Genomic DNA, 26878 nt, shown 5'->3' with positions numbered 1-26878 from the left:
TGGTTTCATTGGACGACTTATCAGGTACATCAACGTAAACTACGGGATTTAGTAGCAAGGATTTCAATTTTTAAACAGAGCCTATGTTTCATTGAAATTTCATTCGAGTGTTGCTGAAGATTTTATGGCTATGATAACACCGCGACAGAAATTCAGTTTTTCATAAAAGTGTTCAGAAAATTTCGAGTATACAGCATACGGGACAGAAAGCTATGTAAACTTGTAAATTGAATATTTCAACTCGCCTTAAGGGCAGCTTGCCAATGACACGTTTTGATAAAAGAGTATTTCACCTCAGTTGAAGAAAGAATCGCTTCAGCATTTTGACCAAGACATAAGAAATAGTTTGCATGCTTATGTATCTTCCTAACAAAAATTTCCAACTTTCGAAGTGGAATCATGGGAGTTGGAAAGTCACTGAAAACCTCACAGTAGATTGCAAAGCAATAGTAACAGTCCCATTTTAAACCAAACCATCATAACAATAAAATGGGTGAAATAGAAATCGGACTCTCGGAGGATGAATAGGACAATTCGCCAGAATTCAATGCCACTGGTGGGCCGATCCTTCATTTCCTCTTAGTTCACCTTTGGTCACATTCCAAATTAATAATTGGTTGAATGTTGCACATATAGAGGCGCTTTCAAAAGAGGTTTCTTCCTCTTTCCGCATTCAGATCGTGTTAATTGCCGTACAAGTAGAAGTAACTAAGAAACATTCTATATATATATATCTATATATTTGTAAGAAAATTTTAAGACCAATGATCCACCAACGGGCCAACACAGACGGACATTTGACATTGCCACTCATAACTTGACGCACGCACAGCTGAGCGGAATGAAGTGTAGCTGTGGCATGTCGTAGAGCGATTAATTGCCTTGTGAATTTCTTACCACACACTTTTATGAATTGCAAGATACTTTTGTATCATGTTATTTATTTATGTACGCAAATATTTTTGCTTTGATCCCTCACGTAGCGGAAAAGTAAATGTTTCTTTTGACTTACGGCTGCTATATGCGGGGCCGCACTATTTTCGTCAGCCGTGAGGTGAACTCACCGGAAAATCCTGTCAATTGAATGCATCTGTAATTTAGTGTTGTATGGCGCTGCCATTGCCACTTGCACTCGTACATGCGAAATGCCACATGCCACATGCCACATGTGCTCAAGTGCGCATTATTTGGCTATCATCCAGTTACATGCCACTCATAGATGTGTAGATTAGGCAGGTTGAGAACAACAATGTGTGTTAAGGTCCCGCTATATCCTTCATTGAAAATTTGGAATTTCTTTCCTTCAAAGTCAATATTATGAATTTATAAGACTTCTTTACTTGCAACAATATGGACTCGTACACACACCGATTAAAAATCAACAAATCAATGAGATTTAAATATTTGATTTATAGAGAAATGAGCCCATCGGTATGATCAACTAAAATGAAGTACCCTGTATTTGCAGCTGCACTTAATTCATTCATCGAGCGAATCCATGCCAAAAATAAAAAGCGCTGCAGCAAAGCGCAACACACAGTCAATAGAGCGGGTCTATGGTGTTTGCAACATGAGCAACAGTATGAAAAGTGTTGCTTCATTCATTCATCGTCGGACCATGGAGGTCGCGGCTGCGAAGTGTGAGCGGAGTCTCTTTTCTAAATTTACACTGAGAGTATTTGGCCGATGTGCTGTGTGACATTCACAAGCGAGCGTTGCGTCTAATACTATAGGCGATGCTTAAATCCCAAAAGCAAAAATCATTCGGGTTGCAGTTGTTTGCGGCATGTTGCAGCTGCACACTTTGCAGCATCACACACACACGCATGCTCACCCAGTTGCTGGTGAGTTTAATGTGTTCGGCGGGTGCCCGCTTGGCAATTATTGCTCTGCCATCGGCTGCAAGAGTGAAAGTGGTTGACGTGCCGGTCGCACCGGAAGACCGCGAATTCCACGGCACCTCAACTTAATGAGTATCCACAGTGGCAGCTGTCAGTGCAGAGCCGCACAAATGCAAATAAAACGAGTTATTGAAGCAAGAACACCAACAACTACAATTTATGCAATACACTTGCTGCGATATGGGTGTGCGACAATTTTGAATCCAATTCACCGCGCGGACAACGCCATGAGACACATACAGACATGCTATACATGCATACATTCGTACATACATACATTCAAGTATGACGCTCGAACGCGGTTGCTGGATCTTTGACAGTGTAAGATGTTGCTGCACCATTAGTCTATTCGCGTGCGCGTATTCGTGGGCATACTTATGTACGTGGAATGCATTGTGGAATATTAAACAAAACATAGTGTTGAAATTAAGTTGATCAACGACTTTAACCAATTGTTTCACAAAGAATTCAGGAGACATTTGTATTTGATTTGTGAAATAATAGTTTATATGTAGTCACGGTTATTTCTTATTACTAGTTATAACCAGACGAGAGAAAGGCGATTTTTTGCTTTTATTTATATATGTATATTTGCTTATCTTCAGTTATAAGGAAAAACATCAAAGGTGTCATATTTATATGTATACATTCCGAAATTACGGAATCATAATCTAGTCTAATTAAACGAAATAAATAATGTGGAATTCGCACCCAGGGAGGACCGGAAAGAGAGGTATTCTCATATTCTCACAATTCTCAAAGCGACCAAGATGTTTTCTAGAAATATCTGTTGCAGGGTCGAATGACTCCATGTAGGTATAAGGCAAATAGAGTGTGTGTTTCGCTTTTATGTTTTTGTATAATTGAGCTTAAAATGATTACAAACCAGTTGCATCGGTGCAATACTAATTTATTGCGGAGCACATTCAATGCTTGCCATAACAAATCAATAAATGTGAAGAAGCGATATTGAAATGTGAGAAACGATAGGTGTGTAACATAGAGTAAGTTTCTTCTGCTGTCAGTTGTCCAACGAAGAATTTAATAAACCGATGTGGCGAATTAGCTGGAATGACTGCTCTCAGGCGGCGATTGTATTGTGCTTTATTGGTATTATTCTTTATTCTAAAATTAGCGAACGTTTGCAATAGTTATTCGACTGGGATGGAGGTCACATTAGAGGACGGAACATGGATATATTACGATAATTTTCAGGTAAGGAAAGTACAAATCTGATTCCAAAATTATTTTGAACATAATTAAATAACCGTCGTTTAATAAGTTACCTAACGAAACTTCAGCAATCAAATCTGCGTTTAAATGCGGGAAATGACAGACACAAAGGATTTGCATTATTAATTTGACTCACTTCACGCTGGCGCGCAATTGAATATGCAACGGAATTCTAAATATTCACTACCCTCAGTGCTTGCTTACGACGCGTTCGCTTTGTCACCTGCATTTCCTGGCGACAAGGCGACCGCGAGCAAATTGCTACTTTCATCCCCGGAAAATCGGTGCATCAGCGAGTCAAAGCAGTTGACGCCAACACTGTAATTTCGAACACCTGCAGAATTGTAATACGCGCCCCAATGGAACAATCAGACTGCGGATATACACAAAAGCATACAGAGCCCAGTATAGAGAGCCATTGATTTCAGTTATTTATTGGTTGAGTTCAAAAATAAAGGTGGCGCGTATTCTAAACATTCTATAACGTAACCTCGTATCTTATCCGAGACTTATCTCGCATTATAAGAAACTTGTATTCGCTATTTAATACAAATTAAGACCTCATTTCCTTTTATGGTGTGGAGTATATTTCATCTTTGTAGAGTAAAATGAAAATACCATTATTGGGTGCAAGACTTGTCCCGGACCTTCGGATGGATCCGGTATTGAGTCCTGATTGCACGGGATTTGCAGAATATTCTCAAACGCCCGTTTGTCACAACCTGTGAAAGGCATAAATGACACGGTGAATGACTTTGTGAGTGGAAATCTGCAGCTGAGTGCGCCATGCACCAGCTTTGTCTTCAGCGTTACTCATACGCCATGCCCATCGAAAGCTGGCAAGGGAAACTGTAGCGAAAGCGGAAGTAGTCAGAAGTGCACGGCCGATGAAGCAGTGGAAAGACACGCAAATATTTAACATCGGCTTAAAGCAATTTCTATACACAAGGAGGCTGATGTAAGTGTTGCGAGTACTTAGCGAGCGTTTCCCTTGATTTGCGGTCTTTGTGTGTGATAGTGTGCTCGTGCAGCGGTGCATTCTCATTGGTTGTGCAGCCATTTCAGAAGTTAATGAGCGCATTAAATTTCAACTTGAGGCCAAAGAAAACTCCTTCAATAGGGAGCTAGTCTCGGCAGTTCGCTGCTAAATTGTTTACACGCTAAAGTGTTTGCGCTTTCCTTGTGTGCTTCCTTAAAGGGCTGGTACGCAGGCGGGTTGAGAGTGTGGTGCAAAAGTTTAGGAATATGTAACGAAGATTCCGCCCGTAGTTTGTTTGACAATAAATCGTTCGTCAGCTTTTTTGTTGAGGTTTTTCATTTTATTGCGCTTTTGCAATGACGCACACTTTTGTGACACATGTCATGAGGCATTTAGTTTTCTAGCGTCACGGGAAGACATTACTACTGCACTCCATTCTACTCAACTAATTTTTTTCGACAGTCACTCAACTGCCAGCACTGTCGACTCACATGCTTATCTAGCCATTTTTTTTACCTTTGTTGCCGGAACTGTGTACTACTCACAGTGAGCAGAGTTGGTTTCCTCTGGGCATGGCTATGTTGTACGATTATTAATATTAACATAATCTGTATGAATGTGGCATTAAATATAATCATTCAAGCTGCAAGTTTGTCAAAGAAGTGGAATGAAAATATTAAATGCAAAATTATTAAAAATATAGTAATTCGAAAAGGGGTTTCCAAATTTCTGTTCTTTTCAATATTTCAGTAAATCTTGCGACAACTCAGTAGGAAGACCTGTGTGGATTAGGGTGTGTAATTCATATTTCTGTTGTTATGTGAGTGCATTTATTTAGCTTCTGGATGCTATTGTAGTTTACCGAGTCTCCTTTGAGTACAGTGGCCTTTGTGTGGCATAACTGGGGGGCATGTCTGCTCGCGCTACGTACGATGTTGCACCACTCCAAGATGCTTTGCATGTACGCTTCAGATGCTTTGTGTTATCTCTCAAAGAAGAAAGTGCTCCAAGCAGACGAGCTACTTACAGGAACGGTGGAGAGGTATAAAGAGAACTTGTACAAGGGGCAACAATATCGAATATCCTTGAAACAATTTAAGCACAATGCGTCCTCCACTTGCATGCGCACTTTCAAACAGAGCACTATTTCGATGTTATTGTATCGAAATTGTGAATCGGATAGTGAATGCACACAAGAGTATTGGGGAGAGTGTACAAGTCAACGTGTGAGTCGTTTCAGCTGAATGCACAATGCTATACTTATGCATTATGTACAAGTAAGTCGAGTTCGTGTTGCTGCAACACACTCCACCTTTCACACGCCACATGGCCAGAGTTTTCTGGCCATTGAAGCATTTGAAAGCGATATCCAGCAGGTATAGTTTATAAACAATGGTTTGGATATGAAATTCTCAAATTTACCAGAAGGCAGAGCAATAAAAACATTTAACGATGTTAAAAGTTCTGAGGACTATTACACCGCCAGAGTCTATGGGTTATTTATGTACACACCGAATAGAGTTAATGATGAAACAAATGAGCGAGCACCTTCGTATGCGGCAAATGACTTTCCATAAATGTTGATTGGTTCCTCGAAAATTGAATCGTCGAGACCGTGGTTGATGTCACAGCGTTTGTGCCACTTCTGAAGAAAAATTGTAATGCGCACAGCTGGGCTGAATTTTGCATACTCTTGCGGTAAAACGGTGGTCGTGTGGTGGAGTCAGGCGACACCTGCTGACAGCGCGCGGCCTACTTTTTAACTCTACCCAATAACTATTATTTGTATGCATACATTTTACTGTTCTTTTGCATTAAGTGTTCCTTGCAGGAAAAACGCAACCAGCCACATAAGTTACTATCTATGAGGACTAGCCTAATTTTCCGTAGAACATGTCGCTCATAGCACGAGCGGTGTTTTCCTTTTGTTTATATTTGCTCGATGATTTTTAGAATTTAATTGTGTGACTGTTATTGGCACCAATAAATATTTATTTATATTGTGTACGAGGAAGATATAGACCGAATTCTGTACTAAATCAGAGCTATGCTACACGGCCTTACAGATATTCGGAAATCAATTCGTCATTTTGATAATTTTTATATTTATAATATAATGATAATACTAAGAACTATATTTTTAACATACATACATACATGTTGCGAGGTCACTTCATTACAAGTTCAAACACCTATCTCTCTTGCCTTTCGGAGTATTATATATAGGTGTTAGAAATTTTAGTTTTCGTGAAACAGTTGTATGTCCTCTTCGATTCTTAGTAATCGACTTAGACAAAGATCCGGCAGGACTAAAAAAAATCATGACAAATTCTGCTACACAAAGCTACAGAATATAATTATTTAATAAAAAGTTCCAGTTTTACAAATGTAAATAATTAAGAAATAATTGTAATTCAAAGTATTTGTAGCCGTTGATAAATGCATCTTCATGTTATTCTCTTTTGAAATAATTCAATAAATTACAAAATATCAGTTTCAGGTAGCCTTCCAATTTGATTCAAATATTTCTTACAGAGTACTCGTTACAGCCTCAATCAGAAAACTCGAAATGCCACTCTAGAAAGTATGTACTTATATACTCCACAGATTAGTGCCTCGGATGGTTTGCTTGAACGCTGGAGTATGTGGAGCTGTGGGATATCAATAAAAATTGACATATGTGTGATATTCGGTCTACTGCGTTGGTGTGAGACGGTGATGACAAGGATGCACGTCGACAAAGATAGATCGGTCTTTGAAAAAGTAAAGTAGAGGAGACTATGGATAGATATACCGATGAAGTGGAAGTAGTTTGAATATTGTACTTTGTGAGGTAGATCGTCGGGTATTTGATATTAGTTGAGCTATAGTGGGTGATAGTGCGTGCTAGCGCAAGTGTATTTGAAACTTCTCGATTTTCTAAGTCACTTTAAGCAAGTCTCAAATTGCTCTGGCAACCACTTTAAAATATTTTTTGGCAATTTCATTGGTATTTACTTGTGTACTTACAACGAACCTAATTTTCTCATTCCGTTAGTGGTTTGAGCTTTCACTTCGAATAAGATTACATGTACCTATAAAACATTCACACATATATGATACAATTTATTACAGATATTAGTTGAGCTATAGTGGGTGATAGTGCGTGCTAGCGCAAGTGTATTTGAAACTTCTCGATTTTCGAAGTCACTTTAAGCCAGTCTCAAATTGCTCTGGCAACCACTTTAAAATATTTTTGGCAATTTCATTGGGATTTACTTGTGTACTTGCAACGAACCTAATTTTCTCATTCCGTTAGTGGTTTGAGCTTTCACTTCGAATAAGATTACATGTACCTATAAGACATTCACACAAATATGATACAATTTGGCCCCACATAATTTTAAAAGCATTGTATTTAAATTTTAACTTTACAATTCGTTATTTCTTTCAATGGTATCAATAGCTATTCAATAATTTTTTAATTAGTAACATTCCTCCTATTGGTGAATAAAGAGCACATTGTAAGAGCTCGGCCGAGGACGAAGACGAGGTCACGTTTTTGATCCGAACTTCGATTCGACTCTTCGGACAGCAAGCAGACATTTACTCTCTGAATTTAATTTTAAAATCTTTTGTTGTAGTTGCTAGAAAATAGCTAAAATCTTATTATTCGTTCTTCCGTTGGCTTTAGCAAAACAGCTTTAACAGCTGTCGGCTGCATATTTTATATCGCTCACGGGCCTTGCTTTTAATCAAAATGTATTAAAAGGAAAACATCTTAAATAACAATAACACTTCGGGAACAGAAGGAGGAAAAGACAAAAACGACACAAACAATATTTTTTTATCCTTTGGCCAAACTCAGGCTGGCAACACGTCTAGCAAAGGGCTTCATTCAATCTTGATGATAGTTTGTTCACATTTACCTCACTCGCCTCGATTCTTGTCGTGTGCCACAAATGATTTTGTATGTAATGCAGAAGGCAGCGTCATTCGCGTACAAAGAGTTCGAAAGGAAACATTTTTCTCATTACCTATGTACATACATATTTGAGTGCGTATTCTTAGGGTACGTCTGCCAAGAGAGAATGGGTAGTTGGGGCTTACTCTATTCGTTCCTCCGCTCAAATAATGTCCTTTATTATGTCCTCTACTTGGCTATCTACCATCTTTTATTTTCCACTTCAAACTCAGGCACATACTCAGCCAAACGGCCAAAGAGGCAAAAATTGAAGCGGCGGACAAGCGGACCAAGACTCATTCTAAGCTCACATATGTTCCTCGTAGTTTGCTCTGTTCGCTTTTCCGGTTCTTTTCACTGCCTCCATGCAGCTGCCACTTTGTGCTCAACTTTAGGCGCTTCCTCCTTCCCTGACAACCATTCACTCCGGCTATGCCACCACCTCAGCAGCGATCCGCGTGCGTGTGCTGTAATGGCCAGCCATCCGCTTCTTCCCGTACTGAGTGCTTAATGACATGCACTGTTGCTTTGTGAAGCTCACAGAGTTGCTGATAGGCAGTCGAGCTCAACTCCATTACATGCACTTGTCAGTTGTGGTGTTGTGTACGATGTTGGCATTTTAAAGTTCTCTATGCGAAGTCGACAAACTTCCAAGAGCCTTCCCGCTTTTTTGTATAAACGGCGCTTCAGCTCAAATATTTGTCCTATTTGGCTACTTCCTGCACTCATTACTTTACGTATTACTCTTGCACTTGTGGAATAAATGTGAAATATTCCTGTTGTTATCTTTAGAACTGCAGAGAATACGCATTTCAAGAAAGCACAGAATATGTAACAAAGCTACATGAAAATAATATACCATAGATATGTGTGTAAAAGGTTCAACCTATAATGTGATATGTTATATAAAAAGGAACAATTTCATGTACTGGTTGAAAATACCCATTTTCACTTTCAAAATAGATTTTAATAGGATTTAATTCTTGGTAAGTGCAATCGTTTTGTTCATCGTAGCTAGTTAGTTGTTGTTCAAACCAAATGTTTTTATCTCGTTGAGAAATGCCACCCCGAAGCCACAGTTTACCTCTTCAGTCTTGTGGTTTACCAATTAGAATATTTAACTAGCTGAATGCTGTTGAGAAGAGGCTGAGGTCATGGCTTCCCGTTTTTGTTGTTAATAAAGTAGTTCTGTCTACAGACTTACAAACCACATGGTCGATTTACGCTATTTCATTCTCTTAAAGCGGGCGGTGAAAGAATGCTCGTTAAAATGTCAAACAAATGCATGTAAGGCAACACCACAAAATCGTCTATTTTCCCGAGTTGAGCCGGATAAAAGCGACTTTAAATTTGTTTGAGAAATGTGAAAAATGAAAATAAGAAAACTAACCAAACTAAACGAAACATAAGGTTCCAGCTAAGATATTGCCTGTGTTGGTAAATACCGTCAGGGAAGTTCTATCAATCAGCATGTTTTTGCCACCCACTTACAATCAAAATTGACCTTATGATGGACCTGTTTAGCCATCCTAGCGCAGTGGGGTTAGAGAAGGAGTTCCTTATTTTTCATCCTACATGAGTGTATGAAGCAAGCTCAATTTAAGCTTACATAAGTAGAAGTAACTGTAGTATGTGTGCGGGTGTACGTACGGTATGTAGTTCGAAAACTTACTTGTTCTTTTAACAAATCCGAAATTAACCGTGCTCAGTTCTATTTGAGCTTGCTAAGCGTTGCACAGTTTTGCGACTTGTCCATTTCAAAGTATTTGTAATCAGTAATAAATCAGTTACACAGGGAATCTCATCCCCTCTTTGTTTTTGCACTGATTTGACGCCATTGCTGTTGGAATTCTGAATTCGGTCTACGTGATTTTCATTTCTTAAAATTAGCTAATGTCAGCCATTCCAATACAACAAAGGTAGTTGAATTAAGCGAATGAGGCAAGATGGCAGTGTTCGTTGGCTTGCGGCCGCGGTGGTTCGAAGCATATTCGTTGATTCGGATGTGGGGCGGTTTATGGAATCCCAACGCCATTTACCCCATATCAAGATGATTGCAGTGACATAATTCGAGGATTTTTTGCCTTCACTTCAAAATTCCAGGTGGCAGGCAACTTAATATGGAATTCCGCTCAGACTTTTAAGTGGGCGGGCTGGCAGTTGCGCAGGTATGAATCAAAATGCTAGCGTGCAGATTCATATATGTAGGTGTGTATTTCTCTATATATGCCACGAGCCCAAGCGCGCCCAACGCAGCGATGTCTCTGTGGCGGGAGTTGGCGTGTAAATATTTTTGAAAACACAATGTGTTGAATAGCAAATATTAAATTGAAACGTGATCGGAATGTAACGTGAGCGCAGCTAAGCTTAAGTGAATATTGTGAGAGATATTTTCAGCACCTGTACACCAAGGCTGACGAGGGTCGTGCGTGCTGGGGACGAACGGACGCGGATATGGGACTCTAGGTATTTGTCTGCGGCAGCGTTCGTTGGTTACACATCGAAATATAGATTATGTGTTATTTGAAATTGCAAATATATTTTTTTATAAAACCGATATGTGAAAGTAGCGAGACCTGCAATTTAATTAAACATTAAATTTCTCCTTTCAGTGCGCAACAACAAGAACAAATCTCTTTTTATTTTATTTTTGGTGTCTCAGATTTCTTTTTTGTCAGAATATTTTTGTATCTTTTCTGAGGCTTTCCCTTTACCATAAAATTCCGTCTGAACCAAGTCTATTTATTGACTCTACTAAATCTCCGAAATGTGTGCCCTCTTGTTAGCCTGATGCCTTCGATTCTACAGTGCCTAGTTTTTGGCTAAGCTTTTAACTGAGTTCCGAGGTTCTTGCATTAGAAGTGGCTGAAATCGATCGCATTTAGCCGCTTCTTGCCAAGAAATTCACCGATATTATAAATAATGCTGTTAGTGCTTTGGAATAGACCTTTTCACGGAGAATTAGAATGTACTAATCAACCACATATCTGAAAGAAATCCCTTGACCTGTTGAATGCAAGATTAAAGTCATTTTCGATCAGCGAACGGTGAGACATATTTTGGTGCAGAGTAACTCTGTTCTAATGAATTTGCACGTGTAGTAGTTTTGGTTCATATGCAGCAGGTCGGTGGGTAGATTTCACATCGTGCGCCACAACAAAGACGCCTGACCGGTGACCCAAATCAAATTAATTTGCGGCTACGCTTACTCTGCACGCTCAGCTGCACCGCTTTGTGCGCTTCATTGTGGACATTGTAGTTGTAGTTACGGCTCCTGGTCACCCTAGTCACCCTGGTCACACTTACACGCATCGCATTTGAGACACTGCCATCGGCCGTTTCCCTTGGCGGTTGCTCCTATTGTTAGCAACGCTGGCACAAGCTGAACCAGCGGATGCTTGCACTAGTTGTGGCTGAAGAGAACACGTCCGTCTGTTACGCAATCTTTGTAGCTTTGTGCGACCAGCGGAAACAAGCCTAACCAACAAGAAGGAAGACCTGCTTTGAGTCTCCAAATATGGCATTACGTAAAGGGTGTAATTAGTTGAGAACTATTATTAGGTTATGCGGCGCTGCTGGCAAACCTTCCTACGAAGCAACTACAAATTTTAATTTTTTGATTTCAGGTAACAATACGCGAGTTCTTAATTTTGTTTTTATTTAACATTTCTGTCACCTCTGCCGCCACAGCCAAAGCTCGGCCCGTAATTTGTATTCGAAAACTAGTTGAATGCTGATGCAGATGCCTTCGCCCCTACACCCTTGCCACAATGGCGTGATGCGGAATCTGGGACACATTTCGCACGTGTTTCAATAGAAAGTCAGGTAGATGACGACACACAGTTTCGTTTGGAGGCATTCACAGTAATTTATGGTTAGTTAGAAATTTGTGGTCACACTTACTTCTTAAGTGGCAACGAATGTACTTACGGTCTCAAATGATTGTCAAACATCGTAAACGTTGTTTGCCAAATGTTTACGTCTTCTGTTGGCGATCTTGAAAATTAATCCTTGTTTGAGATTTAATAATAAAAAATTAAATTCGGAAATAATAGTAGGAAATAAAAGTTATATACAATTTGTGAAACTAAAGACCCTCTCTTTATAAATGTTGACCACTATAAAACCGCTTCGGCGCCCGAACCCCATTCAACCAAACCGAGTACATTTTGGTATGTACGTCGAAGAAGGAAAAACGAAACAAAACTAAAAGTGAGTACGTGAGCGCAGAATGTACGTCTGAAACTAAAAGAAGCCAAAATAATTACAAATCGCGTCGAAATTTCACACAAATTCCCAGCAAAGTTTTGTTAGCTTCACTTCCTGTTGCCTTTTAGAATAGAATTTGTAGGCCGCGCGCATGAGCTGATCTGTCGCTGATGAGGCTGCACATTTCCCGCCCGTGCCATATATTGGTGTGTGCGAGAGTCTGTGAGTGCGGCGCTGCTGTGGATGCTACGTGAACGTGCCCTCGATTACTTACTAACCATGGTTATTTAAGTGCATTCATGCACACACACATAACTAAAGTAATAATGGAATCTGCACCGAAATATGCGCGAGAAAGTTAAGGCGTCGCATGCAGTCGCCGCCAAGCCACGCAACCGCTTTCGGCTCCGTTGCGGGTAAAATAGTGTAATCAGTGCTGCCAAGTTGAAAATAAATGTGAGCACAAATTATGTGCGTCAGGAAGCACAAGCCTTCGCGACCTGATACGAGCGTGTTATATGCATATATTTACCATAGTGAGCAGAACCATGGGCTCCTAAAGGGCGTAGAGGTGTTTTGCGTTAGAACAGGTACTAGTGTTTAACAGAAAAAATCTCTAGTAAAGCAAAGACGGGCAGCAAGCAGGTGGTTGTGGGGTGCTGAGCTCACGTCTTTATCAGTCTACAATTGTGGGAATTTTTTTTGTTATAAAAATTTAGCAATAAATGTTGTCAGATAAAATTGTATTGAGGCTTCACAACCGAGACCAAAGACTGGATTGTAACGGTAATAGTTAAGTTTAGATATAATATACTGCATTTATATCCTGAACAGGGTACATTAAGTTTGCCACGAAGATTGTAACCAGAAGGAACCGCCCTATAAAGTACAAGTATATATATAAATGATCAAGGTGCCGAGCTGAGTCGATTAAGCCATGTCCGCCTGTCTAACTGCCCGTCGAAAATTTTGCACCTTTTCATCCCAAAAAGCTGCCCATCTGACGGAACTGTCGATATAGGACTACTATAACATCGAGCTGTCATACATCTGACCGATCAAAATCAACTCCCTTTATAATTTTTTTTATTTAAAAAAATATTTTCACAAATTTAGCAGAGATTATTGCCAAATGTATCGTTACAATTTTTTAATAAACTGTTCATATCGGATCATTGTAGTATATAGCTGTCATACAAACTGACAGATCTTTTTAGGCTTCAGTAAAGCCGAAGTTAAAGTCTTTTTTTTTTTGTTTTTTATGAAATAATTATATCTCAACAATGGAATTTTATCCTTAACTTGGCTTTTCAATGCGTCCAACTGCGAGTGAAATGTTTCGATTTAACTTCACGCGAGATATTATGCAAAATGGAAGTAGGCTCCGTAAATAATCGTGGACTTGCACTTTTGCTCACGCTGCTCCTTTCCAGCCACTTTGCTGCACTCTGCAATTCACTTCTGACTGCAGCGCCGCTTATTGCGCTTTTTTCAAGTGCAAACCAAATAAACGCGGTGCGCTCGTGCAGTCGACCACAACAATGCAAACATAAATAATAGGGAATAGAACGACCACCAGCGACCACGGGGTGTGCAACTGGACGGCGGAAGTGCCTGGCAATCAGTGCTCTACGCAGCACGCAGGTGGTTCATGACGGTAATGAATGAGTAGGCAGAGATTGTTGTTGGGTAAAAGAGCAACGCGCTCTGCATGCTGATTAACGGCGCGGCTTGAAGGATACTGCAAATTTTCTCACCTAAAGCAGCTGCTAAGCTAATAACGGAAGAACGAAGCGTTAACATAATACACCTCAGAAAGCGAGACGCAAACAAATAGCGATTTAATAAAAACGAACGATGCACAGCGAACGACAAATGGAGAAGTAGCAGAAAAATTCGTCTGGTGAAAGTTGGTTTTGGTTCAGGCAGAAGTTTCAAAGTAAACGCTAACAATTTGTTATTTAATTAGCTGCTGTGGGTTGAAACAAAGTACAACAAATGCAACAGCAAACATGCGAAGAATGCCACAAGACGCACAAAACTTTCTAAGAAGCTAATAGAAAAAAAAATAAAATGAAATAAAATAAAAGAGAAATCGTTTGCCAGCGGAGTGCATAAAATGGAAATAAAATAGTTGGAACGAGCGGCGACAGTAGCCGAAGCAACAGATACAGCGGTAGTTGGGTCCAGGGAGAAACAGGGTGGAAGGAATTGGGCGTAAACTCTGCCACCGGCAAGTTTATCTGCTGCAAATAGTAACCGTTTCGAACTTCGAATTGAGGATGGCTCTCTGTGTTTATTTTCGGGATCTTCTATCCATTTATGACTGGAAAACTTTATACAAATTGTTTATATTTCTAGCGGACAGAAGTTTAGGTGTAAAAGCGGAAGTGAATAGGCTAAAGTTTCGGCATTCAATATTTCCGTGGTCACAGGGCCTCTATTTCTGTTATGAAAAAACAACAAACGACTGCGAAGTATTTTATAGTTTGTAGTTTCCTAAAATAATTTTGGGATATAATTGACACATTGCGTAATTATTGAATATACACGAGGTATTCTTTTCCAAGTCAATTGACGCGCACTGTAGCTTAACTTCTTGGATAAAAAGAGAAAAGCAGGTTTACTTTAAATACATGAATTTTGTTTCACAAGTCAATAATATGTAGAGTAATACTATGTAATAAAAGTTACCAATAGAGAGAAAAAATGACTGCGACTTAACGCCAAAGATACTCGCAGATCTGATGCTCGACGTAATACGCTTTTACAAGGTTGTTCATCAACAATTAATTTTGCCAAGACGCGATGATGCATGCAACTTAAATAAAAATAAAATATTTGTTTTTGAAAGTGTGTGTGAAGTGGAAGCAGACAATAGAGAGGCCGCCATTTGGCAATAGCAAAGAATTTGCAGGAATGAAGACAAAGTTCCATCACACATTGTTCCGTCGAATTTCAGGAACTAGTCGAAAATTTTCATGCTTACCTGACACCTTCTTCTTAGTTGTAAACAAGTTTGCAGCCAGCTTTAAAGACCTACTCATTTGTCCCTATCACTGTGGGAGATTCGAGATTCTTGCCGCTAATACAACGAAGACATGGGGCAATAAAATGTACTAATGAAAGCGCTCAAACACCGCTATGTGTAGGCAGCAGACACAAGTAGCCCATTACGTCGCCTGCGAAACTAAGCAAAGACATACCAAAGTATGTTTGTGTGTGTCAAAAATCCATTTAATTAATTGAGGGCAAAATAAATGATCAAAATGCACGCTGCGCGCCAGAGTGAACTCTAATTATCATTTTTTGTGCGATTTAAGGATACACTTCGGACGTGCGTGGTCATCGCCAAGCGCTCACGGCCTGCAACGGCATTGCACGAAGTAAAATATGGCAGCACGCGCGTCGAAACAGCAAAAGGATCAAAGCACAAGGTTGTGAACGTGCAGCGCAGTAACGGCAGCAAGAAACGAGACTCGAAGTCGAGCAAGGCAAACCTGAACAAGCAAAACCTGCCGCGACAACTGTTCTCTAAGCGACGTGCGGTGCTTTTGTACATAGGTGACACGCTCTATGAATGTCTGTGTGCATTGCTGCGGATATATTTAGTTACGTGCAAGCTTGCGGTTTATACATAGGGTATTTTTACCCTTAGTAAGGATGCGGCAATTTTGGTTTTTTTTGACGGACAACAAATGGATTTCATTGGCCCCCCTACAGAAGAGAGTAAGAATAGATTTACATATATAATTTCCCTTTCGAAGCGAGCTTAGCTACATTTTTTAAAAAAGTGTGAAATTTTAAAAAATCGATCAACACGTTTGACTATCAAATAAGAATTTAAGCATTACGAAAGGTACTGAGACAGCATCCGATGCGGTTCAGCTCGTCGCTTAATCCTTTTATAACTAAATTGGAAAACGTTTTCTGATGTTTAGAATGTTTCGAATTACATTACTCAGAAATAAAGTGTCTAATTCTAAATAGTCCTTTGTAATGAATTTGCTAAGTGTTCTAAGAACGTAGTAATTATCCTTCTAATTTGGAATGCCGATTGTACCAGATATTCCACAATACTTATCGCATCTCTTTAAAAGGAATGTCCTCGTCTTGTTTTGGAGAGATCAGGCGAACCCAATCGATTATATGTGGAAGTTTCAGTAGGTAGTTTGCGCTTTGCCATTCTATTCGAATATTCCAAGCACGTCGCACTCCCATCAAAACGTTTCCCGACTTTACTCAGCAGACACGGTTTGGATTATTTAAGCGAAGTAGCTAACCGAATTAACGGTAATTGCATGAACATGATAGATGCTTGATGCAAGTATAAAATTAGCAAATTAGTGCGCGTAATAGTTGCAGGGGCTTTTATTAAATGCTCCCCAGAAGAAAGTGTTTAGAAATGACAATAAAGTAAAACTTGATTATCGGAATTTCGAGTAGTATGTTTAAGCCCTAATGGATCCTTTACTGGAACTCTTTGAACAATTAATCAGTTTAGAGGCACCATATATCTAGATGTAATATCGGAAAAATCGTCCATATCCTTGAATACGTTCGTTTTGGAATGTATGCATATTTTCTAAGCTTTTACTTTTTATTTGTACTTTTGTTACTTGTGGAATATATATGTATGTGTAGTTCCAATCTGCTTTTCCCACAAATAAAAGTTTTCAGATTTTTATACGAACAGAAGTGTTTTCGTTTGTTTTATGCTGAAAAGTTTCTCCCCAACTCACGAAGCTTTCGATACCCCTCCCCCATTAAAAATGTTCAAAACCTCAAGTGAGCTCATGATATCAGACACTGACGTTCTCTTCCCACGAATTTCTTCATCCCTAAGCTGCACTTCCATTATTTTTTGACGCTCTATGACTTTTGCAAACAAATTTCTCTTTTGCCTCAGTGGTAGTTGATTTACGTCTTTATTTGTTTTCAGAATTTGTGTCAGCCGCAGCAGAGCCAAGCCGCAGAGTCGGAGGCATGGCGAACACTTTTTATTAATTCGATCATGTATTCAAGTCAGGTGAACAAAGTGCTAACTTAATTGAGTAAATTGGGCTGGAAAACTTTGACACATGCTCGCCCGAAAGCAACAACGAACAGGAAAACACCACAGGAAGTAGAATGACCACAGCATATGTCTATTTTTATACCACATATGTACATATGTATGCGTAGGACAGACAATACATGGGAGACTTGCTTTGTGTCTAGATTAAGCTGTCTATTGTTATCAATTAAACCTAATATTTGTTCAACACGAAATTGTACGTCAATGAAAATGTGTCTCAAATGGTCTTAAACATGGAATAGACCAACACAGAAGACCTATGCAGAGCACAATTAGTTACACTTCATTCAGCATTTGTTTTCATTATTTCGATGAACTGCTTTTGGTTCTTCTTTAAATATTTCCCGTAAATTATTCCTTATAAGTAGTATAATAGTAGTTCATTCCATTTGGTTTGCTTATCACTGTCGGCTTTGAATGTACTTTACTCGTGTTGTGCTCACTAATGAACTCTACTCTTATCTGGCAGACTTCCAAGGATATATACTGGCTTGCAAACAGACTCACGGACTTCCTTGCCTCGCTTGTCGATGTTCATGTGCGAGTTCGCCAACTCACTATTGTCTGCCGCAATTAAAAACTACTATCGCAACACTCTGGCCGGAGCACTCGTACTTTTGTAGTGCATCACCATCGAACTGATGTAGTATTTACCGCTTAGCCGCTCAGCGCACGAGGAACACCGCCAAGTTGCGCTTCATGTGGCCGGAATGTTTTCTCATTGTAGCGATGTTTGCGAACTCCAATGAACTTCAGTGAACTGCTTGCTGTTCGGGTTCAACGGCTAAAAAGTTTGGAATTTTCATGAAATCACTTAAAGTGCAGTGTTCACCAGTTGAATCCGCGTGCTGCAGAGAATGAAGCTGGCTTCCAATTGCCGTTCCGCTTTTACAGCTATATCAGCTTGACTCTTCATTTCAACCTTGTACATCTGTGTAAGTCTCGTCGACTACCTGGGCGACCAACTTGAGTCAGTTTGATATCCTTAAAGTGTGTAGATAGTAATTTATTCACTATGAGAGAGAAGGTCTTTTCAATCGAAAAAAAATTTAACTTCTGCTAATGTTTTTGGCAAATCATTTATGTTGTCATCTGCACTGGCAAAAATTGTTGAATTATTGAGAAGATTTTCTAAAGCACCTGGAAAATCGTTGCAATCCTCTAGTTAAGAGTTCTTCCATATGTAGAATTGAAAATGTAGACCTGAATCAGCGAAGCAAAGTTTCCAAGGGGTGCTGATAGATTGAGGTCTATGGCACATCTTCCTCCGAATGCTGGGTTTAAAAGAAAATTCAGAGGGGATGCAAAGACGAATCAAGTTGCAAGTGTGCGAACAGATTAAGAACTACTTCCTCTTAGATTATATTCGCTTGATCGAACCCAAGTATTATTTTTATTCAATTTGTATAAAGGCGACGGGCAACCAAATATCATATCTTAGTTAATTAGTTGCGAAACTTTATTCAGAACTATTGAATTTATCTGCTTTTCTTTATTTGCGTTCGTGAGAATTAAGTATATCAGTTTGCCACATCGCCCTCAACTACTATCACATAAACCATAAAAATACTGTCGCCGCTGCCTGCTAGCCTGCCACTAGATTCTTATTCTTTTGTTTCATAGCCGCCAGTTTCATTGAAGTACAAGAAACTACATTTTGGCTCGCAAACTGCTCCACTTTATTCGCAAGAGACAACAACAATAAGATAATAGGCGAAACACTACCGTGGAATTTTTTGGTTTTTGAAGAAATTATTTTGCATTTTATATACTTTTGATATTACGCTCCAAGTGTGAAAAGCTCGAAAAGTGAAACACAAAAACAAGTAAGAAAGTGCTAAGTTTGGGTGCAACCGAAGATTCATACTCCTAAAAAGTTGTGATCAAAGCTGGGGAAATACTTTATGCACAACGACACATTGTTATTAGAAAAACACGATCTTTCAATTTCATTAAGGCAACTCACCTATTGATCGATATACTTGTATGCGATATAAAGTCTGTCGGTAGTTCCAAAACCTTTCCATTTGGTATATGGGGGCTAAGGGAATTATTGATCCGATTCAACCTATTTTTGACGTACATACAAACTATTTTCAGAAAAGAATTCTTTTTGAATTTCTTTCATATATTTTACAAATTGACCGATATTTTGAGTAGAATGTTCGCAATAAGAACTGGGGTATCTGGGGCTTGGACTGGTTTGACTCCGATGTAGGCAATTTTTGGTCATAAGTTGGCATAAAGCCTCAAAGGCACTATTCTTGATTTGTATGGAAAGAGAAAGAATCAGATGGAATTTAAAATTGTGTTATATGAAAATGCGTGGCTTTTCTCTGATTTCGCCCATTTTCGCACTGCTCAGTAGAAATATTATAATAATATTACCTATTGAAATCAGTCGAGAAGGTCTGGAGATATGGGTTTTCACTTAAATATGGGCGATGTCACGCCTATCATCCAAATTTGACACCGGCTTCTATAAAGCCCTCTCATACCATTTCGGGTGTAAAATTTTATGTCTCTGGCGGGTTTAGTTATAAATTACTCGCACTTTTCACGGACGGACGGACAGACAGTCACCCGGATTTCAACTCGTCTCGTCATCCTGATCATTTATATAATATATTACCCTTTAGGTTAGGTGAACTAAAGTATTAACTAAACTTTGTAGCAACATGTTGCAAGAGTATAAAAAGGAAATATTGTTGCAATGGTTATGACAGTGAGGCCCTTAGTAATAGTATCCTACTCTTATAATTTTCAAAAAAACAGGTGACATCCGTGAATTTTAGGAATTTAGCATTGCTTCATGTTTCTAATTGGTGTTGTCTTGGAGAAAATACTTGGACTTGGATAATGTGTTTAAGAATTTAAGAAGAAGCAATTTAAGAAGATTTCTGTAATTTTCGTCCTCTGTCTTTTGTCATTTAATTATAATTATATTTTAGGTGTATTTGGACGCTCAGCAGATTCTTGTTGCATTAGAAACTTTTTTGAAGCAGAGAGAAGTGTACGAAAGTGTGAACGATTTCAAGTCAGATATATTTTAGATACTCATCATTGGACAAAATTTTTGGTTTTTGTAATCAAAGCACATCAAGCGGGAGTCTAATTGTAAAAATAAATAATAAATAAATAATCTGAGCCAGTTACAAAGTAAGCAATAAACGGGTTAGCATTTATAGTCTCTCTAAATCTATGTCATACATAGCAAATATAGCAAGGACTCCCCAGAGCAACGGAAAAAGTCATAGTGATTAATGACACTATAGCGGGAGGTAAATGACAGGAGTGTGGCTGCGAAATTTTACGAAAATTCACCGACAAGCGTTTACGGAAGTGTAAAGTCAACAATGCTTGCGGGTCTTTGGCGTACCAGAAATGGTTGCGTTTCCGCGTGAAGCTTTACACACGATGACTGAGCAAGATTCGTAGTGCGTCCGCAATTTTATATGAATTGCACAAGGATGTCAGGCATATAGGTGAGTCAGGTGAGCGCAGCCGAAGAGAGTGGGCTTAGAAGCGGCACATGCGCTTGAGCCGAAGTTCGTATAAGAGTTAGGAGCTTTTATGTACACGTGCGATTGAGGCGAAACGAGTTCACCGTAGAATGAAGGCAAAGGACGTTGGGGCTGGTAATAGTTTGTTGACATTTGAAGGCACGAGACATGCCGACACAGGCTATGCGAAAGAGCTCAAAAGAAGAAAACAGCACGTCAGTTTGTGAACAACGCGCGAGACTAGTTGACGTCGGAATTCTAAGCGATAACGTGTTTGCGTCGGATAAGGCGGGAAAACGCTGGTGACTAGAGAGACTCGCAAGTGTTTCTTTAGGTTTTCGGAAAAAGTAAACCGCACTTGAAATAAGTGCTTGTGTGCTAAAGAATTAGTGAAAGCATAAATATCTAAATAAAAAATAAATTTTGGATTAAATGTGTGAATGAAAACCGGTTGTTGCCGAGGCGTCCATATTAACCACCTCAGAAGCAACTCGCTAAGGATTATTTTGCCAAGCACCGCAATATTTTGTGATTCGGCAGCTATTCTCAACTTGTGATGCCAGCGTGCGGCAGTGTTGTGTAAATGGTATACGCCGGCTGAAATTAAATGTCACTCATACGCCATGTGAGTCGGCTGCTTCACCTCGCCACGATACAATCGCCGCGATCTCGCGCGGAAACCTCTCGTGTTCGTGTGTGTGCGCGTCAAAGCGGATTTTCCGCTGTTGTGCCCTGAGTGAAGATGAATCCGGGGTAAAACTAAATAGCAAATGATAAGAGCAACAACTACAACACCAACAACAGCAGAAATCAGTAGAATTTGTCGCAGTGGTAAACTAGAAAACGTAGCCTCGAAAACGAAGCAGAAAATCGGAAATATAAAAATATGAGAAAGTTTGTGCGGGCGTGTGTTTTTCGGGTGTCCGTGCGCACTTTTAGGGTGTAAAGCGGATTTGTTTCGATACCATTGCGTGTTAGAAATCCCACCATTTTGCGAATTCCCGTTATCATCTAAATCACTGTGTGTGCAGGGCAACAAAATTAAAGCAAAAGTCATAATGATTATGGCCCCTCCTCACTTTAGGTCGCAGAACTCTACATCGTTTCCTCTAATAGAATTTGTAGAGAATATGTACATAAGTCGTTGTGTACAGCCATTCATGGTAGAATTATTATAAAGAATACCGATTAAGATCCGATCCGTGGGCAAATCGTTTAATTGTGTATCGGAAGTGTTGCAAACAAGTGCTGGTGGGTATCTAACCATTCTAAGTGAAAGTGTATAAAAGGTGCGCAACAAGCTGCAATTACTGAGTGAATTTAAACTCTATTTTTTGGATACAGTGGAAGTTCGCTTGCTCATTGAGCTGGGTGGTTATACCTATCATCATAGATAAGTGATTTACACTAACTTGGAAATATTTTATTATATACACCAACCAACTTTACGACACTCCGTACTTGGATGTAATGGCTTCATAGTCAGCATTGCCAGCGTGTTGTAACTGAAAAGGTGAGCTCTTTATTATTTCAGTAGATTGCGTCTGAAATCCTGAATTATTAACGGAGTAATTAACTTTAATGGTCTGCTGATTAAATTTCCTTATCGTAACGCTGATTTTGTATGAAATTATTTCTTCAAATAACGACAAGTTTGAAGAAAAATTATCGGACCATAAACGATTATTGGTAATTATTTGACTGTAACTCAAACTGAAGATACATTTTTTGTAAATAGTTAGTGAAATGGAGTTCAAGCTGAGTACGATTTCAACACTTCCCAAATAGCCTTCTTTCTTCCTTGAGGAACGGGTATGGCGGGTATATGAAAGTTTTGTTTACATTTAAAGAATTTTCCAAAAAATTATACTGCACCACTGCGCTGCCCTTTTAGCCCTCCTAGTTCGAGTTACCTGTCAAAAAATCAGAGCCTTCAACCGATTTTTAGCCGAGACGTCTTTCTAGATTGGCTTTTAGTGGTCTATTTCCAACATTTTAGCATAATTTACCTTCCGTCTTCTTACTGATCCCGAAATGTAATTCGGTCATCTAATTGTTTATTTAACCTTGAAAAACTAGTTGAAAGTTCCTTTCGTTATGTGATTGAGTACGCAGAAAGTCTTCCGGGTCTGCCGAGAATTGTATATACAACCTAAGGATATATGTGCCAAGATGTGTACCTCCAAATTTGATGCTAAAAGCTTTGTTGTACTTTGTGACTCTCTTGTATGCCGATCTGAGTACGTATCTTATTCGCTTGCCAAAGCAGTTTCAGAGCCACGTTGCAAATATTTACTCAATGTGTAACAACGCAATCAATTTTTAATGAAACGAAAACAAATTCGAAATCACCGTTATCCAGTTATTCTGCTTTAAAAATGTATTTCCAACATATTTTCACTACTTTTTATTGTTACCGCTTTTGCTTTGTTCAATATTTATGTATCGAATGAGGCCGCTAGCCATTGAATGAAGCAGTTCCCTTCTGCGCTGATGTGCCACTGTTTGTTGCAACACACGTAATAACAAACAGTAAAATATTTGGGCAGGGAAGTTAGTATTGTGCTTTCCTTTGTTATCTAGTGTTTATGAAAAGAAGTACGGCAGAGCGTATGAGTGTCATTTTTAAGCAAGCGGGAACCTGAGTGAATAACAACGAAAATGAGACATGTGTAAGTTCACGAATAGCTACTATGGAAGAGCTAAATTAAGCAAATGACTTTACTTTACATTGCTCAGTGACATTAAGTTTGGAGGACTCTGGGTATATTAAGTATTTATCACTGTGGAGGACAGACAGCCTGGTAGCTACAAAAATCCTGCCCTGGCACATCACTCCAATGCAGGTGCAGTGCGTCTGTAATGAAATTAAAATCACAGCGAAATTTTCGTAGAATGTAGGATTTCCGAAAGCTTTCAAAGGTATAAACAGAAGAACTTGTAATCTGTTAAAGCAGTTCATAGATCTTGTATGCTATTTCACAATTTCCATTCAGTTTCGCATTAGCTCAGCGGTGTGGTACTTTGCTGGATTTATGGGCCGTTCGACTGTGGGAATAGCTCGCAGGACGGCTATAAATTTCAGGGTCTATGAGAATTACACGTTTAATTTCTTCGATGTTAACTTATTTATTTTGTAGTTGCTATATCGCAGTATAATTTTTATTAAATATTTGGCCGTTTCTGCTAGGCAGCAATGAAAATATTCTCTTTAGAAGCGTTGAGCGGCTGTGCTTGGGCATAAATTTCTGCTGACGACATAAATTCACTTTAGTGTGTGTCCACATACACATGCATACTCACATATACATACACATTAGGGTGGGTAAAAAAGCAAAAAGCATAAAGTGTCCTATATGGTAAGCCTATAAGCTCTGTTAGTTTAAAATTATATTTTTTTTCATTGAGTTATAAAACTAAAAAAAAGAACAAATTACGAAAATTATTACGAAAAATCCATAAGAGACCAGTTCTCAGAGATATGTTTTCAAGTAGTTGAAAGCGAGATATGAATTTTCCTATCTAATAATAAGAAAAAAAAATAGGAAACCGTTAGTCGGAGGAGCTTCCAGTTACAATTAAGAGCTCATACTTGGATAGCCTTTCTAAGAGCTGTCAATCAACCAATTTTACAGAGTACAAAGCGAAAAAAGAGAAACATTCTTTTTTTTTATCCACCCTAATATACATACATACATATATGTATTTGATACATATTTACATGTAGCGAGTAATTTGTTTTGAATGTATCGAATATTTATTTTCACACCATCAAGAGCTGAGGCTTGGCATTGGATGGCTGTATGTGGATTAATTGGAAGAAACAGACAAATAATTGGTGCGTCGCACATCGCAAACAAATGGAAAAATTAATAGTGAGCTTTAGAAAATGAAACGGGAGACACATGGCTTTCGTGGATGCAAATGTTGAATGAAAGTATTGCAGTAGGTTATATACCTATAATATACATATATGTATGTACATATATCTTGTGATTTCACATTTTTTCTCCCGGTAGGTAAATTAAGCATCGGTAATGATCCGGAGATTTAGTTGGACCCTTTTTTATGAAGAGCTTGCTTTGTATCGTTAGCATGAAGTCACACAGGACATACAAGTATCACCGTCAAAATATACGTTTTATTCTGTAATTATGGATGAGATATAGAATAGAAAATTAAAATGTCTAAATATATAGCATGATTTTGTTCCTCTGTTCTAATTCTAAATGACTAACTTTGTATTAAACATAGCGATATTTTTCTTGGTTTTAATCCGATTTCGTGACAGTCTGCTGGCTGTCGCCTTTCAACATGGCTCAGCATGACCCACTTCAGAGAAACCATTCAGCTCAAGTCACTTTCCCCTCAGTCCCATCCATTCATAAAAGTCTACAAACACTTGTTGCCAAAGAAAAACTTGCATCCAAAAGTATTTTGTTTCAGTTCATACTTGTTGTAGTCGCGACCATCGAGCTCGTTACTTCTGTCTGACGGGCGGAGGGAGAGTCGCACAAATTATTTGCCTGTCGAAAAGAGGGAAATGAATGCACCTGTCACTCTTAATTACTATTTTAATTAACTGCTCTCTTTAATGTTCTTTTCCATTTCATTTTTTATTCATTTATTATTACTCTGCTGCCATTGCTGCCGTCTCTTTGCCTCTTTGTGTGTTTGCCTGTTTTTTATTTTAAAAACTTTCTCCTTTATTTAGCCCTGAACACTTTGACGTGCTGATGAGAGGAGAAAATAATATCGTCCTCCATTCATGTCATAATCTTTCAGGCTCTGATTGAAATTCATCACTCAGTCGGCAAAAAGAGGTGATGCTATAAAATTGGCAGTTGGACTTCAGCGACTGTGTGGGTGTTTGGCTTCTTGGCCATATGCTCCTTGGAGTGTGCAAGTAAATTGAAAGAAATGACATGTCAAACGTGACTGCAATAACAGTTTTATGCCCGTCTTCAGCGGCTGCCTTTGCGCGAATTAAGTTTCGTTGCTTATCCAAAATTTCTGCTGCTCTATTGTGTTGTCAGTGGTTGCACGAATTTGGGGTATTTGTTGTTGTGGCTTTTGCGCGTTAATCACTAATTACGTTAATTCGCCATTAACTGAATGAATTTTGTTCGAAGTTGATTTCTGTTTGTTTGCTTTCGTTTTCGTTTTTGTTTTTGTTCTTGTTTTATTTTTTTGTACACACTTGCGTCACTGCCATTAGCGTTGACGCACTGGCATTAGCAGAATCTCAAATGACATGTCGTTAAGTTTATTGCACCTTCGTGTCGCAATTTCCGAACTTTCTCTACCTTGAAACATGGCGGCGAAATTGTGGGTAAATATGTATGCACATGCATCTATGCAAGTGTGAGTGGCGCTTTAACCGCTGACGCGTCTTTTTCAACTGCTGGTAGTTCTGACATAAAAATCTTCTAAAATAACCTATCCGCCATTTATAAGGGCTTAAATCAGGACGAACCTTCTACTAGGCATATAACGCCAACAGCGGCGTAATAATTTATAGGAGTAGATTCTGATGGTCCTAATTACTTAGAAGTTTTGTATTCTTTAGAAATTGGTAGAAATGAGACTACTCTTGACCAAATAGTAACAGTTATCTGCTAAAAGATCCCAAGCCATTTAGAAACTTCTGGTATTAAAAGTCAAATGCATTGATAGGCGATAAATAGATTTTTGCTGTGATTGTTACAGGCTTCCACAAGGTTATGGGGAGCATTTCCATTTTGTTGCGATCATTAAATTAAATAGTTCGTGAATTAATTCATGGGTAATTTATGTTGGCGAGAGAGTTGGCGTAGCTTCAATGGCCAAAAGTTGAAGACCGGAAGTAAAGGAAAATCGGTTGACTGTAGCAAGGATAGCAGAAGTGGCAACATGATAACAACGCAACAACCACAAGAATCATCTGCAACTAGTGCGTTCGGTAAGGTAACACGAACATTAAAGAACATTAACAGCTCTTTTCCACAATGGCTTTATGCTGAAATTTATGATGTGGCAATAAATAAATTGCTT

The 26878-nt window shown here is 38.9% G+C and overlaps 1 protein-coding gene across 2 annotated transcripts in view; it reads left to right on the top strand.

Annotated features, from left to right (window-relative positions):
* Window positions 1–21269: 21269 nt before the first annotated feature.
* Ten-a (tenascin accessory) overlaps window positions 21270–26878 on the top strand; it is a 219474-nt gene continuing 213865 nt past the window's right edge. Inside the window, exon 1 of one of the 2 annotated variants that reach the window (XM_036365139.2) lies at window positions 21270–22358. The gene's annotated coding sequence lies outside the window, so the exon portion shown is untranslated. The remainder of the gene's footprint in view (window positions 22359–26878) is intronic. The other variant, XM_036365141.2, reaches the window with a different exon arrangement.

Source organism: Bactrocera oleae, chromosome 5 (genome assembly GCF_042242935.1).
Source record: "Bactrocera oleae isolate idBacOlea1 chromosome 5, idBacOlea1, whole genome shotgun sequence".
NCBI classification, from domain to species: domain Eukaryota; kingdom Metazoa; phylum Arthropoda; class Insecta; order Diptera; family Tephritidae; genus Bactrocera; species Bactrocera oleae.
The sequence above is the reverse complement of the archived record's forward strand: the minus strand, read 5'-3'. Positions and strand labels throughout refer to the sequence as shown.